The sequence below is a fragment of the Syngnathus scovelli genome, chromosome 3 (genome assembly GCF_024217435.2).
Source record: "Syngnathus scovelli strain Florida chromosome 3, RoL_Ssco_1.2, whole genome shotgun sequence".
Taxonomy (NCBI): Eukaryota; Metazoa; Chordata; class Actinopteri; order Syngnathiformes; family Syngnathidae; genus Syngnathus; species Syngnathus scovelli.
In genome coordinates, this window is record NC_090849.1 from 3,395,932 (window position 1) to 3,401,671 (window position 5,740).

A 5,740-nucleotide genomic window follows, 5' to 3' on the forward strand; every position below is an offset into this window, starting at 1 on the left:
AAATGTTTTCTTTTAACTGTCTTTCTTTTGAACCTCTAAATCTCTCGTGTTGCTAACCTATCTACACCAGAACAAAAAATTTACCACAATATAACACCAAATGTATTCGAAAATTCATTGTCATAAAGTGTTGTATTATTACTATCTTCCACTATCTGTCCTACTCACTCCCCCCCTTTTGAGGCTTGGCAACGCCCATGCCTCACACCTTGACAAACTTTTTGGGAGAATGTGTTCTTTACTACATACGATTCCATCATCATTTAATTTGACTTTCTTTCCAAAACGCTTCTCAATTTCTCAGTTCACACATCTTCTACATGTGTTACTGGTTCTCCAGTTTTTTTTGTTTTTTTTTCTAGTTAATTATCAATCCAAAAGCTACGTGTTTCTTTCTAACATTCAAACTGCTCAAAATCATTCTTTCATCAAAGTCGCTCTACTAATTTTCCATAGTAGTCGCCAACAACTTCAACCATTCAACCTGTAATTTCTTTTCATTCAGGCTATCATTCATCAATGTTCATTTGCATCTCACACGCAGTCTCCAAAAAGGAGTCTTTCTATCACATTGGTCCCAATTCATCCAAGCTTACCACACAACATTCATATATCATTTTCAACTCAGGTTTCCTGGTAGAACAATCCACCAATTTAAAAAAAACTTAACTAAAACAAACAACTGGCAAATTAATCTGAATTTTTTCTTTGTTTTTAAATTTGAAGAACTCAATCTCTCAGATTTAGCTTGCATTTAGAATTTTGTATAGTCTTATAACACAACCAATCATTTATTCCTATTAAATGTAGCATTGCAAAATCTTAAATTCACAATTTAGCTTCTTCCAATTCCTGAAAGCATGTTCTGTCATTTTTTTTCTTCGAATTTCTCATGTGGGCTCGACACTTAACATGCACTAGTGTGGATTAGTTTCTGCTTGCAAACAGATTTCTCTCTTTTTCTTTCATTTTTATCTGTCAAAATTGTTTCTGTTCTGCAGTGTAAATTGAATAGACAACAGTCTAGCAAATTTCTTTATACTAAAAGTTTAGCCAATCTTCATCAACTTAACACATACGCACACACATGCACAGCTCTCGCGTGCGGAAGGTAGGTCTCAGCAACAATGATTCGTCACAGGCTGGCCATTTCCTGTGGTCGATCATGAGCTGGTCCCTCCCATGCACACGAGGACAGCACATTCTAATTTTATTTATTTATCTTCTAGAAGCAAGTTGCATTTCTTTACCACTTGATTTGTATATTTTAACTTCAGTGTAACACAATTTGATCCCTATTCATTTGTAATTGGGCCTACAAACAGCATTGTCATACTTCTTGTGTGGACAGGGGCTCTAACAATCTAAAACGATTTGCGATAACCTGACAATGACATGTTTTGCTGTCATATGGGAGAGGTTTCAGATCTTTTAAATTTCGATACATGATTTGCATAGGACCGGAAACTCCTCTTGCCGCGGCTTGAGCTGCGGCCTTGCACCTGCTCACAGGGGCCTTATTGTCTCCTGGTCTAACAAACACTTGTGACCGCATCAGTTTTCATCTTTCTAGCTTTTGTCTCTTGAATTCGTTCTCATCTCTTTGTGAAGATTTCAACCACACTCTAGCACTTCTACCACTTCTTCCACATTTCAAATTTCCCTGTACTCCATACATTTTCTTCCACTTCAGCATGTATTGCATACAATTAAGAAATCTACTTGCCATGAACTTCTCGTTTTAAAAAAGAGCAGAGCAAGAGATTTACCGTTCTTATTTCCCATCTTAATTTTAGTAGTTTAAGGTTTTACAATTTTTTTTCAATTTTTTTTTTTTTTCCTTTGAGGATCCTCAATGCAGGTTTAAATTGACCTTTCGACAGATTACTAGCCTGTTTTATTGCCGTGGATCAACGCTAGAACTGCTTTTTAGTCAATTTATCCTACCAGTCACACTCTCAATCACACAAGTTATCCCTGCCTACGCAAAGTCCTCCTTTTTAAAAAAAGGAGCTGCTTCATCCAGTGAGGGGACTCTACAACACCCCTCACCTTCCCTGGGAACTAAAGACAAAAGTCCTTGTCCCCAGCCCTGCCAACGCGAAGTCCTCCTTTTTTTTAAAAAAAAGGAGCTGCTTCATCCAGTGAGGGGACTCTACAACACCCCCTCCTTCCACAAAACTTATTCCTGTGCACTTCTTCCTTTTTACGCGTTTCACAAACAACAACACAATCACACAACGTCAGGCCTTTAACTTACTTGTCCCCTGGTTCGTTGCACTGCCGGGTCCCGTCAATCCACCTCTGTCAGACGAAGGCAGACCCAAGATGCTGGCCCAGCGAAGAATTCTCTTCCCAGGACTTTCTCCTCCAGGTCCTCTTGATGGCCGCTGGCTTGTCGACAATGCAGCACGTCCTCCTTCGTCAGCCAGATAGCGGGTATGAGAGGTCCCGGGTTTCGGCACCAAAATGTTAGAGATTTGCTCACTCCAACTTATTTTGCAAGAACCACACGGGAGACAAGTAAGTCCTTTTGGACACCTGCAGGTGGAGAGTCCATTCGTCGCTGTGCGTGCAGCGATGATCGAAATGGAGGTCTGACTCAGGCCTCGTGCAGGAGCATTTTTATTGAGAGAAACAGAGTGGGGGTTGAGAGTGGGGGTCAGAGTAGACAAATGGCCGAAGCCCCTGGCTGATCAAAGCACAGCAGGGGGTCCTTCACGATGTTGTGTGAACAAAACAACTTTGATTGCTTCCTCTGCAGCTAGTCAATCAGTTCAAAAGATCTTAGCACTTTGTTCTACTACTTTTGTTAAGACAGGACAAGCAAGTTTAATTATTACAGGTTACATTCTAACATAATCATAGGATCAAACTAACCTGAAAACCCTAACAGTTAGGGTTAACATTTTCACATGAATTCAACATAAACTTTCCAAGACTGCAATCGACAGCCTGCAAAAGTAATACAAGTTATAAAACAACCAGCAATCTGCAATAAGTCAAGTGACACACAGAAACAAAGCGAAGTTCGCACTTGCCACAAGCAAGCTTAAGTTCCAGATATATGGTTGTCATCTACATAGTCTGTCACCTTGTCGGGTGAGTCCAGGTTCGTCATGTCATATGTCCATCGTCCTAGTGTTCGATATCAGTCCTGTCTTGTCCATCCGTGTTGCTGAATTCGGCCTTCTCCATGAACTATTTTTGTTGTTCATGGTGCCTTTGATTAACCATCGGCTGTTAGTCATCACGCTCGGGTGTTCCCGTCTCAGGTGAGAGGAATCTTACCCTCAACTGTGACCCTTTCATACCAACTACAAAATACTTTGGCCTTTCATACTGCCCTCAACACACACACACATATTCGAAACCACACAAGCGCCAATCCATTTGCATCTATCACTCATACAACAACAAACAAATTTAGTATGTGTAAGTGAACAGGCAATCAGCGAATATTAACGGTAAACCCTTCATTTCTGGATGTTCTTCCCAAGTGAATATTTCGTACATTCGTACCGGACCTTTACTGTAAAATTGCCAATTAAATGCCTAAAAATTCAGTCATTTGTACTGCTGAGCATGTTGATGGGTGAGCATGGGGAAAGAAGCAGCCTCAGTAGGTCCTTAAATAATCTTGTCCTAATCCATCGTTCTGATCGAGCACCTGGGTAAAGATACTCAAAAGTCTTCCTCCAACAGTCTACTCCACTACATTATTTTCACTTTGCCATGTTAAGGCATTTGTTTTCCGAGTCCTATCACATTTGTCATCGCGTTCACTGTCACTTGGTGTGAGTCTCATGCAGTGTTATTCTTAACTGTCAAAAGTTTTCATGGCTGTTATTCCTTGATCTTATCAAACTTTTTGTTTTGACACCAGAATTTCCCTATGAGGTGTGATTAACTTCTACTTTATTAATTACCTCCATTGAATAATCTAATCACCTTTTGACTGCATCCTAGTAGATCCTAATGCCCCATTTTTCCTTCTCCGAACTGTTAATGACTAAATGTCTAATTGTTAAGCTGGATGGGCTAAATGTGATTCTACTCTTATTTCTTACAATTTTAGCCTATCTGTTTCATCCAAATTTATCCTCTGACTATAATACTTTTTCTTTCTTCGTAACACTACACAATTTGTTCCTTATTTGTTTATCTTTTAGCAAGACTCCTCAGTTGTGTCAAACTCAGTGCCCAAGCAAGCTTCCATACACTCTGACCCAAACTCCACCAAGTTTGATAACGTCTCAGCAGCTTGATGCATCTTTCAGGTCTCGTGTGTCTTTCGCCGCACCTCATTGTCAGGTTGTTATCTTTGGTTGTAGTCTCAGAGTCAACTCATCCCTCACTCTTGGATTAGTCCATTTTCAACTGAGTCCATTCTCATCTTGTGAGTTCCTTCGTTCTTTGTACTTCGCCTCCGAGGATGTCGTTCTCCTCCAGGGCGTTGTGTTCCCCCCCAAGCACAAATTTAGTCCTTCTTTGCTCTTGCAAAGGTCAAAGGTGCCTTAGAGCCATGCACCATTTTTCTTGATGTTCTCAGCTGTCGGTGGAGTCTCGGGATTGAGTTTCAGAGTCACTGATGGATACTGAAAAAGACAGACTGGGATACCAAACTTAAATATCATCTTCCAATTTGACATAAATTCCATAGTGCCTTCTGTTAATCAAACTTCAAATTCTACTATTATCAATAATCTAATCTACCTGAGAAGGACAGCGCCTTTCCTTCATGAGCGCTCGGATGTATTGTGATGGACCTCATTTGAACCATTTTAAATTGACAGATTACCCTAAACTTAAATTGCAAGTCTTAACTGTGATTTCTCTCAATTATACTGTAATTTCCAGAAACTCCTCCTATTTTCAGGCTACTATCTATCTTTTGTTTTCCTAACTTTGATTTTATGCCATTCTCTCTATTACCTTTCCACCTTTCCTGATTTGAGCCTTCAATTTCTGATCTAGTTTCCAAATTTTGCCTAGTATCATCTCTATTTTGACCTCAGTATTAATGGTGTTATGCTCACTTTACAGATATTACTGAACTGTCCTGAATTTATAATTCACTGCCAGTACATCGAAGGCCATTTCTCAGCTGTTCACTTTTTCCATGTTCCTGTTAGGCTCCACTATTCGAATCTTCGAATTTTCATATAGAGTTTCTTTTAGGTTCCTGTGTGGATCATGTTTCACACAAACAGGACATGCTTAAATTTTTTTTTTCAAGAATCTAAACCAAAGGTAACTAATAGGTAACTAATAACTCATCTCCACCCCCCCCCCCCTGTTGTCACATAAGTGACACAACAGGCGTTGCCTTAAAAGTCATTTTGGCAAAACAGTTTTGTTATTGACATCGTCAATAGCACCTTATCCATTATCACACCCTTTGTTGTTTGAACTAATATCATTTTCAATCTTGTCAATCCTTCTTCTACTTTTGGTGTCCACGCGAATGTATCTTTGACTGCTAACGGCTGTCCATGAGCCACTCCTGTTAGTGGCTTAGCAATTTCAGCATAGCATGGAGCCCAAGCTCTGCAGTAATGACAAAAAAACCATCAGTTGTTCTTCGTGACAGGTCGTGGTGTGTCTAATATAACCTGTTCCCTGCTCTCCCTTTTGCTGAGAGTAAACCAAGATAGTTTACTTCTGGTTTTTACCCATCCTAACTTCTGTTACTTGACTTCACTTCCTCTCTGGCCTAAATGCTGCATGAGGAGAAAGG